We start from the raw sequence: 14,264 nt of genomic DNA, 5'->3' as shown, positions 1-14,264 counted from the left end.
TGTGCAGGGCTACTTCTGGAAAATAAAGAAAGGCAAAGGGACTGTTCCTGGGAGGAGGAACGGGGACCCAGGCTGTTGCAGCCACCAGCATTATCCCGTGCTGGCACTGTAGGCCCATCGTCTGTGTCAATCCCTCACCAGCTCTGGGCAGGAGGGGGGCTGACTTGCAACCCTGGCCCAGCCAGCTACTGAAGGCCCCAGCGCCACAGCCTTTCATTCTGCTCTCACCCGAGACTCTCGCCAGCCTCCCTTTTACAGTTTTATGTAAACTCTGGGGTCCTGCTGGATGAAAGTGCTCTCTGTTTCTCAGCAGAGCTGCGGCTTGTGGATTTTACAGCCCCAAAATTACTTCACGATGATCCAGAGCACACATCACAGCCCAGAAACCACACGGGAGCTGTGCTGGTAAAGGAAGCTGAGAGTTGCTGAAGTAGCCAGACTGAAATTTATAACCGTGACCTGGGCCTTGTCAGGCCTTTATGACACAGTGTAAAGTGAATTGCTGCTTAGTCACCAATTTGCTTGGCAAGATTGGCTGGATTAGGAAATACATAAAAGGTCAGACAGTAGGAGTTTGTCTAGACATCCTATTTTGGATTATATTCTCTACATGTTTCTGTGGCAACCCCTGAAAACATTCATATTTTAGCAATATTTTTGAAGGCTTCTTTTCTGTAATGATCTACTAAAGCTTTTGTGAGCTAAATTAACTTGTTCCTTCACCACACACTGTCCTGCAGCTGTCCAGCTACACTGTTTTGGAAAGTGAAGGGGAGTCACCTCAGCCAGGCAGCAGGAGTGCCATCAAGGCTTGGTTTGTAAAGGAAGGAGAGGCAATTCCCTCAGGAGCAGCACGTGCAACTGCCATCAGTGACAGAGCCAAGAGACAGGCACCACACGCTCCCTTCCACCTCCCAAGAAAAGCTTGTCCACAATTCACTGGCTGCCTTCATTGCCCAGGCTCCATTTTGATCCTTCCAGCTGCAGAGGCACGGGGGTGCGCAAAAGCAGCAGATACTCTGTCAAATTCTCTGCTTGCCAATAGCAAATTGAGGTCTGTGAGTAAAATATGTGGTGTTATGAATTGCAGGTTGCAACTGAGTCCACCAAGATTTTTATTTTTATTTTATTTTTACTTCTGTGAGATTATTGTTATTTACTCCCTTCCATCCTATCCTGTTTGCAAGTGAAAAAATTGGAACAATTTCAGATTTAGAGCTCTGGGATTCTTCCTCTCAGCTTTTACAGTGGATGAAAAAAAAGAACTCCAGGAGTTTCAATGACACTAATTGGACTTGGCTGGGCTTTCCATGTTGAATCTAATAGATGCCAATTTAAACTAAACAGAATGTAGCAAGACAGATTTTATGAAAACCAAGGGCAGATTTACTTTGTCTACTCAAGTAAAAATTAATGAATAAATAAACACTCTAGACAGCACTTTTGACCAGGTTCATTAAAAGTAAGTGCATGTTTTAACTTTATGACTCTTATCATCTGATACCTAGAAAACTGGATTTCAAATTCATTCCTGAAAGGGATGGTATTTATTAGGAGTGGTCAGTTTTCTTTCCTTTTTCTCGTAATTATCTTCTGGATAAATAATAATGTAAAGTTAGTTTTGCATTGCTGTCTGCTGACATAGCCAGCACTTAGAGCCACCGTGGTGCTAATTTACTGGTGCAGCAGACATTCCTGTGGATGCACCTTCCTTGGGTAGTACTCTTCCTCTCCTGTCTCCAAGCCCTTCAGAAAAGTGGGTATCATTATCCCCGTTTTGTAGATGAGGAGCAGTTGGAAGAAACTATGACTTACAGAAATAAGTAGACAGTTTTGAGAAGCTGTGTGCTATTCGCTGCTCCCCAACACTGTTAGGGTGAGAGTGCTGTTTCCTACACCACTGACTTTACATACATCTGTTGAGAAGGTGTGTAATTAGGTTAATTTGTAAATTAAAATGCAAAATACTATCATCCTGAGCTGGGGTAAACTGAAAGCACAGCACTTCTGAACCTAGCAAGATTTCTGAATTAAGAGCAAAGAATAATAGTTGTGGTCTTGATACCCTTTGAATTTGAAACCTAATTCTCCAGAATTTCTCAGGCAAAGTGAGTCAACATGTATTTGTAGTTGTCTCTGGCACAGTCAGAGGGTTTGCACATGTATATGGGGAGTGTAGAAACAACCCCAGGGCTCTGGGTGTGTGCACTGATGTATGTACTTACATCTATCAGATTCTGTGTTTAAAATACCACAAGCAAATGCTTATTTCATGGTCTACCTTTTCACCAAGGATCCCAGCTGACAGCCTATGAGTCAAATACTTTGAAACTGAAACGTGCAATGGAAGGAAAGTTCCAAGTTTGACCAAGTATACACCTCTCTGTTTTTAAATTGTTTTCAGTCAGGTTCCTTTGGTCATACTTCCTTGGTGATTTGCCTATAAAATGAGCTTTTATCTGATGTTTTGAAATACTGTGTTAATAAGACTATAGAACCACATCAGATATTTCTGAATTCCAGCAGCAATCTGTTATCTATGATGATTATGGTTATTATTTTTATTATTATTATTTTGCAAACAGCCCTGTTTAGGCAAAGGAGCTATGCAATACAATTTGGCAAATGAGTAACAGGTCTCTGCCCTATAGAGATTACAGTCTAAGGGCAATTTTGGCAACATTTTCAAAGGTGCTGCATGCCCACAATTCATGCTGACTTCAGTAAGAACCTATGGGTACAATAACAACTTTGAAAATCATGCCAAATATAAATAATTACTTTTTTCTTCTTTGATATCTGGATGTTACTTGTAACTTCTTAATTACAAATATATTACCAAGTTTTATTATTTGACTTGCTTAGTTCCTTCTCCTCTTTTCAGGACTGATCTGCATTTGACTGATAGACATTCATCATTTCATCTCTTACAAAGGGGAACCTGATATTCCTCTGTGGAACTGCCAGCCACTGCTAGGGAAAACCGGGGGATAGCAGCAGCTATCAGAATGAGCTACAGTCCTAGTTTTACAGGTGAATGTGACCAGAATGTTGCCTATCACTTGTGATGGTAAGGTGAGGACATGAGATTTCACTAATGCTTACATATATAAAGGGCAAGTAGGTGAGGTATTTTAGATCTGAGATAGTATGTAGAAGAAATTTGCAGGACAAAGGAAAAAAATGTTTCAATAGGTGGTTGTGCAAAATGAGGAGGAAGTCTTAAAGTGGTGTTTAAACATAGACTTCCTGGCAATCTAATGCCTTTAGAATGCTAGGGCTATATAATCTGATGCAAAATACATTATCATATTTAAAATTTAAGCAAGTTGCACACAGCTTATTATGTTTTCCACTATTCATGAAGATGGCTGGATCTGGGATGTGCACTGTGTATTGTGGATGACCTCTGATCCTTCCATCTTCCTTATTGAGCACTGCAATGCAGTATGTATTTCTAAAGTGGCATAAGGAGGATTAGCAGATTATGCCTAGATTAAGAGGAAAGATTTTTTTCTGGGCACTTGAGTGATGTTACTGTCCCTTTGATATAGGACTCCATATTCCTTTCTCATTTACCTTAAAAGTGGGCTATGAAATATCAGGATTTTTATAAAGTAGAAAAGTAAGTGAGAAGATACATCTATTGATTTGATTTACAGGAAAATGGTGTAGAACATGTCAAAGGCTTGAAAATAGAGAAGAAAATTAATTCTGTGTATGCAAGGGGAAAAAATAATTTTAGTCACTCCTAGCTCTTATTTCATGCTTTTCTCTCATGGATCTTGAAGTAAATTAGTGAATCAGCTGGTACTACTATCTATTTACAGATGGGGATATTGAAAAACAGACAAGTAATTTCACATGCTCAAATCTGCCCAGTATACCAGCTAATAATAATGCCAAAATCCAGCTATAGTGCTGCTTCCACTATATCATATTATCTCCAAATGCTAAATTCAGCTGAAATTCATGCAAAAACATTCTTAAATTATCACCAATACCAGCATTCAAACTAGAAAGGAAGTTGGATTTCTCTGACCCGATAATATGCATTGAGAAGCGGTCCTTCCAACCATGACATCTGCACTAAAACCTGCTGTGAAACTGGAAAAGACAACAGATTGTTTTAATGATCGGCTCAGCCCTTCCTTCTCCTGCTCTTGTAAGTGGAGACTAAGGAGTTTGCCTCTCCTCCAGACTTTCCACCCAGGTTGCCCTAGAATGTCGATCCCCCTTCAGAAAAACTGCTAGATTGTCTTCCTATGAGTTTCCTTGGTACCTGGCATCCATCCAGAGCTACGGCACACTCCTCAGCTTCACATTGTCCACATATTAACTATAGTTATTGTTCTTAATGCTTGTATTATCTTATTTTGGCAGGACTTTTTTAAAAGATAAAAAAGGAAATCTACTGCTTTTGTTGATGTTGCTTATCTCCGTTGCCAAGTCCTCACCTCCCTTCTCTTCTTCCTTGGGTCTTTTCCAATGCCTGCTTTCCCTCTGTAATTTTCCTTGTTGAGTATCGTACTGTATTAATACCTTTTCTTCCTATTTCCCTCTGCCTTTCTCCTCATCTACATTTTATTTCTGTTCATGACCACCACCCTTCTTTTGTCTCTTTCCCACATTCTTCCTTTTCTGTCCAGCTTGTCCCAGTCTTCAGCCTGAAACAGATCAATCATGTCAGGGGGTTTGGGGAGTTTCAGAGCAAGAGCATGAACAGCAGTTGGTCAGGCCAAGCAAATCATCACTGAGCAGTTTCTTAGCAGTTCTTTGGCCAACTTCTGCTTTCTCTGAGCAGAAGAAGGCACAGCTGACGCATGTGCTGTAGAGGAGCTCTGTAGTAATTAAAGATGAAGAGATGACACAATTATGCCAAAGGCACAAAGTATCCATGCCTTTTTATCCTGATTGCCACAGCTATATCTCACCTCCACTTTCCTTATATTTCTTTAGAGGTTTAGATGAGGATTCAGGGCATGAGTTAGGGCAGGGGTAACCCATTAAATATTTGCAACAGCCCTCAAAGGAGGTCACTGCTGTGGATAAACTAGAAAGTGAGGTCAGCAGGCCTGTAGCCCCTTATAATGCTATTTAATTCAGTGACACAGATAAATTAACACAAAATTGGCTGTGTTTGGATGCAGCTTTGGTGATGGTTTTCTGTCTACATTGAGACTGCTCAGTTAATTTCACAAAAATATTATTTAATAAAAACTATCACAGAGAGGACACGTTTTTAATTGCCCAGTCTGATTCAAAAGCAATTAGAACAAAATCTACATAGTTGCCTACCTACAACACTTCTTGTCATTCCATGCAGAATGGTACATAAAGCACAGTATGAGGTGACTGCTGTCCCAAAGAATAATAAAATCAGAACTGGAGACAGTTTTCAAGGATTATAAACACCTCAAAACATGCCCATTTTGCAGACAGAGATGGCATCGCCAGAGGATTCACCCTCTCCCCAGGACCGCAACCTTGAGACCTGCAGATCATTTTTGTCCCCAGTATGTTGTTACATTTCCTTGCTTGCAGAAGTAGCTGCAGTGAGGAGGATGGTGAGGTAAATGTCACTTCCTGAGCCGCCCACCTCTCAAACACCATCCCATGCAGATGTGCTCTCAGCGGGGACAGATGACATGGTGCTGAAATTGCCTGGGGCCCTGCCTACCTGGACTCCTGTCATCATTACTGCGAGTGGAAAAGATGTAGGCAAAAAAGCCTCATATAAATAGCCTCTTGTTTAAAATCTTAATGCCTTCAGCTGTTTCTGTCTGAAGCATGTTGAGGTATAGGAGGGAAGCCCTAATAGCTTACGAGGAGCTGGGAAACACCAACTTCTGTGAAATGCCTGTGGCCAGCTTCAAGTGTTCTTTGAGGTTTTATTTTTAACTGTTTCAGTAAGTAAGAGGTTGAGAGTGATTGTTTGGTGGATACGTAAACAAAGTGTCGGTAATATAATACAGCTATGTATTTGGCTTCATAACTGTTTTCTTTTCTGCCTGTCAGTTCATCAAGCCACAGAAACCAAACTGTAATTGTTGCCTCTTCCTCAAAACATGATCACTTTTGCAGTTCTCTCCTTGACAAGCTGCCAACAATGCTTTATCGTACACGTAAGATCTCAGCAGACTTTTTAAAGCTGCATATCATCACAAGCTGTCTGCTTGGTAAGAAATAGTGTAGTGTTTGCTCTACTGAAACAGTAGTTAGCTGTGAGGTATAAATTTCTAGATGATGACTGCACAGTTTGGATGGTGATGCAAGGGCCACAGAAAAGGCAGTAACTCTCTGATAATGCTTGTCCAGGACTCCTCATCACTGAGGAATGGCTAAATATACCATAAATTGTAGTCTGATTGGCTGGAAGAGTCTTCAGCTCCTAATTATCTGCCACTAATGTGCACACTGGAATGAGAAATCTAGCCAAGTAACTGTGATGAACCATCTCCTCCCTCACTCAACCCTCCAGCTCTTTAAATTCAGTTCTTTAATAAAATTCCTTTTTTTTTTTTTTTCTCTCCCCCTTTTCATCTTTGCCTTTTTCCATTCTCCTCTCTAATATCTTCTTGAACGGGTCAGCCCCATCTATACCAAGTTACTAAACAGACCACTTCACAGAAGGTTTCCAAAGGGAAATACCCATTCCCTTCATCTGATTGGTGAGGTAAAACATTGTTCTTTGAAACTTTGTTCAAGCCAGTAATACCTTTGTCCCCTGACATATATACAGATGTGAAATCTGCTTCGTATTAATGTCCTGCTAAAATGTAGGTCATCTGGACTGCTGCTTCTGCTGATACACTTCCAACATGTTGAGCTATCTGTAGCTGTGATAAAAGATTGATTCTGCAGATAACCACAGTGCAATAGAAGCGTGGTTTTATACATTTTTCTTTATCATAAAGGATTTCCATCACTGGAATTAATACAGAGTACTTCAGGTTTGCTGGAATTAGCTGTTCTAAATCAAGGCAATCTGTCTCAGAATTTTACAGGATATCTCCTTTCAGAGTTATATTACTTTAAATAATTAAAAATAAAAATAAAAAAATTAACTATTGCTTTCTGTAGAGCAAATGTTTGCTTGCTTTTATATCTGAAATCTTACCAATTAAAGTTTTTATTTAATAATTAATCTCATTCATAATTAGGCTCAACTAAACCCTGTGGTATACATTTTCTAGTCATCACACCAGCAAAGGCACAGATTGGGATCCAGAAGATAAAAATAAATGGGCTATGTAATGGACAGTAACAAATGACTACATAGAGCTTATCACATGTACAACACAGACAAAGGAGCAAGTGCAGCAAGAGTAGACGTGCACAAGTTGTCTTTGTAGTAGCAAATATCCTGTTAGCTGTAAAGATTTGGGCTGTCAGCCATGCACACTTTATCAATCAGATGATGTGGAGCTACCTGCTGCCATCACTTCCTTGCTGCTGGACTCTAGACTGGGCAATTCAAAGTCAGCTGGGGACAGCACTGACTCAAGGAGTAGCTGTATAGCTAGGAAAAGGCTTGCAGAATGGAGAGGACAGTGTTCACCCCAGCTTAGATGCTGAGGTAGTCATTCCAGGCTTCCCATAAACTGAATCATACTGGGCTATAGTGCCCCAGTTGTCATTGACTCTAAAGGAAGCTGCAGTGAGCAACATCAACACGAACTCCAATGAAGCCTTAAAGTGCCATTCACCTCACAGAGCTTTAGCCTAAGAGAGTTGCTCTAAGGGCAGTTTATCCCCTTCGAGGCTAACTGGATAAAGACACAGCCTAAACTGACTCATTAAAATGCAGTGATGAATATTTAGACAGTTAAAATAAGTGTTTGAATTTTGCATCAGATTTGACCATATCTTGTTTAACAGTCTTAGGAAACTTGACTATGTTGTAGTTAACTTTGGAAATGTTACATCTGGCCATATCTATTACCAAGCCAAATACTAAGAAGATATTGCTGTTGTCACTTTATCCTCTGAAATTTCTTCATGCACATATTTATTCTGTCACTGTTGAAATATGTTGACATACGTTAACCAGTGAACCTTAAAAAGAATCAATTATATCAATAATTTCATGCACAAGTACTTTCCATGATCATCAAAATCAAGTGAAGATGTAATGAAATGTTGCCCTGATAATGACCTCTCAAACCTGAAGCCATGCACTGGATTGCTCACCTCACCCATGTCTGGAGTTTGCATGACTGATACAAATTGATTAAGAAGCGGCATTGAGATGGCTATGCCTTCTTCAAGCGCCAATTTAATACCCGATTCCAGTAATGGAAATGTATGGTCAGCTGGGATTGAGCTAGCCTTACAGTTAGTGCATAGTCTCCATGACAGCTTTCTGTCTTTAGTCATTTCTTGTAACTGCTGGTTTGCAAGGGGGGCAGCAAGTCTGACAGCTCCAGACCTCCATTGTGCCAATCTAGAGGCATCTTGTACTCCAAAAATAAGGTTACAGAGGTCCTCAGAACATCAGGCAACATGTTGCTATCCCCTTATCATTCTTAAAAATATTGCTGAGGTGAACAATGCCAGCTGAGAAAAACCTCTGTTTTCCTTCGAATGTAGCTGATGAGTGCCATTAGCATGGAATTTGTATTTATGTCATTGTTTAAGGGGATTGTATAAGCTAAAGATCTACATGGTGTGCAGCTGGTGCAGTGACTTCCAGGTGTAAGGTGCAGTGAGAGAGGACTGTGCCAGCACATGTCCTAGCTCTAAGGAGCTTCTTCATTCATGTGAGTTGTTGCAGTTAAATTGCATTTGCACAATCAAGGTTTCATCAGCCTCCCAGTCATTTCACTTGGGTTTTCACAAGTGAGCAGGGGCATTTTATTTTAAAAGAGGAAAATACTGGTAATAGAAAGTGCAAAATAATGACTTGGAGGGCAGAGGTTTACTACCCAAACCTTCCAGCCTCCTTCTCCTCCTTCTCCTCCTCTTCCTCCTCCTCCTCCTTCTCCTCCTTTTTCTTCTAATTCTTCTTCTAATTCTTCTAACTGCAATACTTCTAATTCTTCTAAATATTATTATTATTATTAAGAGTTAAAAATTGTCTGTGTTTGAAAAAGATATAAGGCCAAATGTTAGAAAGGTTTTGCCAGAGGTCTGCAATTCAGCTGTGTTTTGTTGTTTGTTGGTATTTTGTTGTGGTGTTTTTTTGTTTGTTTTGTTGGGTGGGTATTTTTTTTTTTTTTGTTGGTTTGTTGGTTTTTTTGTTTTTTTTTTTTCTTTCTTTTTTACTAGGGATGGTATATTTTCTTGAGAAATAAGAAACAGTTCTACTAGATTCTTTACACTAAAATATTTCAAACCCATTTCACCTAAGAATTCACTTCTTATATATTCTTTTAATAAAACTAGCCAAACAGGAATGACTACTGATTTACAGTATAAGACATGGGTACACTGTGACATGAGCAAATGATTTGGGACGAGCTGAGTTAGTTTTTCAAGACAATCTCTGAGAACGTCTTCTGGTATTCCTGCTTCCCAGCTATTCATTTATAACCTGGTGAGTGTGACGAGGATAGCATATGTAGCAGGAAGAGACGAAACGTTATTGCTTCATTCCTCTTAAATCAAGAGGTAAAGTAAGAGGGATTTCAAGCTGTTATCACCAAGGCATAGTTTGTTGGAAGAAAGTTTTTATCCATGATCTCAACTCAGAGCCAAAATTAAAAAGTTCTAAAGTAAAGAATAAAAAAATCCCTTATGATCCTATCAAATGTTTTCTTGGAATCAAAACTGTGAATTAAGCTTCTATTTTGTTCCACTGAAGGTAATGAATAATATTTAATAACCTCCTTATGTTATTTTTGGCCTGCCTTTGAAGGGGTTACCCTGACTGATCATTGTGGATAATGGATGTCAGAAAAGGCGCTGGACTATTTGTATGTACCTTGGCAAAGAATTTGCTCTCCACTTGCCAGAGTGATATGGGTCTTTATATAGTGTGCAATTTTACAGCTTCTTTGACAAAATAGTCATTGCTTCATTTAGGACAGTCAGAAGAAATAATTTGGAAGGCTGTCTATGAGGTGCACATATGGGATAATCGGTTTCTTTAACTGGCAGAGTAGTCTAATCCAGATAGATTTTCACTAGTTAAGATTGGGTGTCATTTTAGAGGGGCTGGGCCACTTCACCACCACCAGGGCAACAAAGCTTCAGCCTGTGCTTCTGCACTTCTGCTCTCCAAGAGCATCTGCTAGTTGTTGGTCACTTGGGAACTGACGAGTAGTGCAACAGTTGTACAGAACTTCATGAGCTGAGCACTCAGTTCCCAAAGACTGAAAATCACTTACTCAGGAGCTGTGCAACCAAAACACTCCAAGTTCCCTCTGATTACATCAGGTGCCTCATATCTGATATTGAAATGGTTTGTCTGTAACATTAGCAAATGACAATTTAAGCTGCCATGCAAATTTCAACATTAGTTAGCTCTCTTCTGAAAATTTATTATTTATAGCAAACCAAATTAATGCTGTTCAAGTTAAAACAAAATCTCACAGTGATCAGATGGCATATCAACTATTTTTATTCATTTTTTTTCTGTTTCCCACAAGTGAACAAATGTGAGGATTCTTTGGATAGCCCAAATGATGTTTCTTTTTTCACTATTGAGTTTCTGAGAAGCTTATGTGATGGTATGGACCATTCCTGTTTCTTTGAACACTTTCATCCTTTGACTTCAGGTTACTTTCTGATTATTTTTTTTACCTGTAGGTGCTGAAAAGTGAGAGCAAACTGTAACAGTTACAATCTTGTTTAGGGGGGAGTTCTTTCTGCTTCTTTGGGGCTTGTTGATCTACCAACATAGCTTCACCAGACTGAAACTGTTTTTCCTCTAAATCCTCTAGAATATTATGTTCTTTATATCATGTTACATTTTTCTTTTGTTAACATTAAATAAGTTGCTGTTTAAGGTCTCTGCGATGGCAAACTTGCTCCCAGGTTTTTGTTGCTGATCCTTGTTCTGCAAGGAGAAGGAAGCATTGTTGCAAGTGTCTGTTCTGCAGCAGTCTCTACATATTTCTTCTTCACATGGATGGCTGTGATTTGAGTCAACTGTTATTTTGGTTACTAGAATCACCTATGCTTGCAGCACACAAAGGGATTTGGCTGGGATCATGCTTTTTGTCCCTTTTATTTTGAGCAGAATTCTCACCAGATTTTGTTAGTTTTATTATTCAGTAGCTGTTGCTCCCCAGAGCAGTCCACTTGCAGAATGTCGGTCAGAAGCTGCAGTGTCTGAAGCCAAAGTTTCTTCTTTCTGAAAAAATAAAAATAAAAAATAAAATAAAATAAAAAATTCAGTTGAGTAGAGTCTGTGAGTGCCAAACAGTTCCCCAGCAGGTATTAAGGCTCCTGTAGTTATTATATTTTTAAACCCTGACAAGCTGAGAAGAATTACAGCTGTTTTTTATACAGTAGATAGGTGCCTATCCGTAGATTTTTGTTGATTGCTCACCGGCCACATTGTTGAAGCACCCCACGCTGCATGTGTAATTTGATAGGTTGTTCCCGTCTCTCCTGGTCCCAGCTGCACCGTCACTGCTGCATGGTCTCCCATTTCCACATCACTCCCCAGTCTCAGCCCTTGTGCTGCAGATGGGAGGAAACCAGCAGGTATTTCCTCAACATGTCAGCCCCTGTTTGAAGACGACTTCTCCCAGTGAGGGGTGACCCCACTGCTCTGGTGGCCACGGGGCTCCTTCCATCATGTCGTGCACTGTTCTGTGAGTCTGCTGACCTCCCTCGTCTACAGGGGTAAAAGAGGATGGAAAAACAATAAGGTGTGCATAAGACTTTGATTCTTGCAGCTGCAAGATTGCATTGCAGTTTAAAAAACTGAGAATACTATGACTTGCTGATGGTAGTGCTGGATAGACTGGCTTGACTGTAGTACTTGTACACGTTAAGAAGACCATTATTTAGCCACAGAGCTTAAATTTTCAGCAACTGAAAAGGTAAAATAAACAACTAGGCTAGACTAGAGAAGAACTAGAGAATGGAGAAACAAAAAACAGTTGATTAGAAAATCAAACCTGTATTTCACAAACCAGATCAGGATTTAATATTTCTGCTTTCTAGATGGTTATAATATAGAGAGATACACAAATGTTGAAATCAGTTCTCATATTGCAAGAGCTATGGGTCTGCTGCAGGAGAAACCCTGGTAGCTGCAATACCTGACCCTGCTGTGTCTGGGATACCTGTGAGGATGGCAAGGAGACACCCTGGGAATCCCCTGCTGTTGCTTTGGCAGTGGTGAATGTTGAGCACTGCCCTTTTCCATTTCAGTCTTAAAAATTCTATTAATGTCAATGAAGGGAAGGGAAACATTCTGTCTTCCTCGCAAGGTTGCACCACATTCACAGTGCTCCTTCCAGGCTTCAACACCCCTTGCCAAAGCAACTGCTCTTGCAACTTGGTTTAAGCACAGATCCCTCCTTTGCTGGCCTTCCTTTTCTGGTCTCCAGGTAACACTTATGGCTTAGTTTTAAGTTAATCTGAGTCAGCGCTCAGGATCCCAGAAGTGCACAAGAGTTACACAGATGAGTTTGCTACATCGCTCAGTGGACTGCATAACCTGGGAAATCTAATTCATAGCTGATCTTTGGCAACACCCTTACATTCAAAATGCATGAATCAGGTCTTGAAAAATCATGGGACTTAATGTTCATGAGATTTAATAAAAAGCTAACATAGTTTTCTTTTTATTTGTTTTTAAAAATTATTTTACTTTTATAATTTTTGGCAGCTCTTAGATCAAAGTTCTTCTCCATATCCATGAGGGCTGCAAGCAGATGTAAATCCAGGACATGAAGTTTTAATTAAAAATAATAATAATAATAAATAATACTATGAGATATGTAGTTAAAACAGGAGCACTGGCAGCCTTGAAATCACAACAATTTACATTGCTTCACACACCCCAGGTTTAAAGCAGTGTGACTTAGTGCCATCTTCTTTGGTGTTCCTATTAACGAGTGCAAGCCAGATCACACTACTCCCGTATACCCTGAATGTGTGGAGCTTGTTGCTCAGTGAAGATTTCTTTCTGACAAGTCTACACTTTCAGCCTGATACTTATTGTCTCTGCAATGTGAAGAACCCATTTAATATCTACAATGCAGTGGACTCTGGTGTCATTCTGGGATTGCATGTCTCAAGCAGTGTATATGAAGTGTAAAATTCATTTGGTTTTGTAACTATGAGGCGATGGAAGAAGGCAAAGGCTGTAGTAAAATGACAAAAAAAAAAAAAAAAAAAAAAATGTTTTAAAGGGAAGGTCTCCCCACCTCTCTTTGGATGGACATCTGTACCCAGAGGAACTGGAAGTCTCAGTGCTCTGGATCCATCACTGGCAGTAAGACAGGCTGGCTTATGAATCTTACTTCTGAGGTTTTATACAAGTTAAAATTTAGCCAGGCATTCAAATATAGCCTAATTGGGAGTTTGAATTTATGTAAAGCAACTGAATTTGGGCAGACAAGTTTCCTGGAAATTAGAAATGAGTTCAAACTCCAGCACTGCAAGCCAATTTTTAAGCAGTCCAAAGTCTAGCCTAGTTGATCAGGTTCTCGTCTTCCCCCTTCCTGCCAATCTATTAAAGATTTGGACTCTGCAAGGATGTTGTTAAAGGTAGGAGAAAACTGAAAAATGCACATTTGGAATCAGTTTTGGCTTTTGGAAACCCTGAGGTACTGAAATATTTAAACTCTCCTTGCTGAATATTGTTCACAACACTGAGGTTTCTGATATTGGCCTGAGCCTGAAGGTTTTGCTGGTGACACAGAAATATGAGCCCTTCACTTTGTTTCATCTTTGCTATTAAAGTCTTGTGAACAATGGGCAGACCTTGAACTGCTGACTCTAAAAGAGCAAATTTTGTGTATTTTAAAGTTTGTGGAGTGATGCAGAAATTATAGGTGAAAAATCATTTTTAAGTACTGCCCTAATGCAGGTACAAAGACTGTGATTAATTCACATGAGGAAAACAACTTATATTGAAGTGTTAGATCTGTTGTTCTGGGGTTTTTGTTGTGTTGTTGGTTTTTTTTCCCTGTGGTCATTTCCATAATTAGTAAAAAAATCAGCTTTGATCAAGGAACATTTTTATTTGTTTTAACTATGTCCTACTTAGTGGAGATGTAATAATTCAGAACAATTACATTAAAGTAATTATATTTTAATAAACATAAGCTTGGAGCTTCAGACTTAGAACCTGTACC

The sequence above is a fragment of the Oxyura jamaicensis genome, chromosome 2, assembly GCF_011077185.1.
Source record: "Oxyura jamaicensis isolate SHBP4307 breed ruddy duck chromosome 2, BPBGC_Ojam_1.0, whole genome shotgun sequence".
Taxonomy (NCBI): Eukaryota; Metazoa; Chordata; class Aves; order Anseriformes; family Anatidae; genus Oxyura; species Oxyura jamaicensis.
This window is presented reverse-complemented; position numbering follows the sequence as displayed.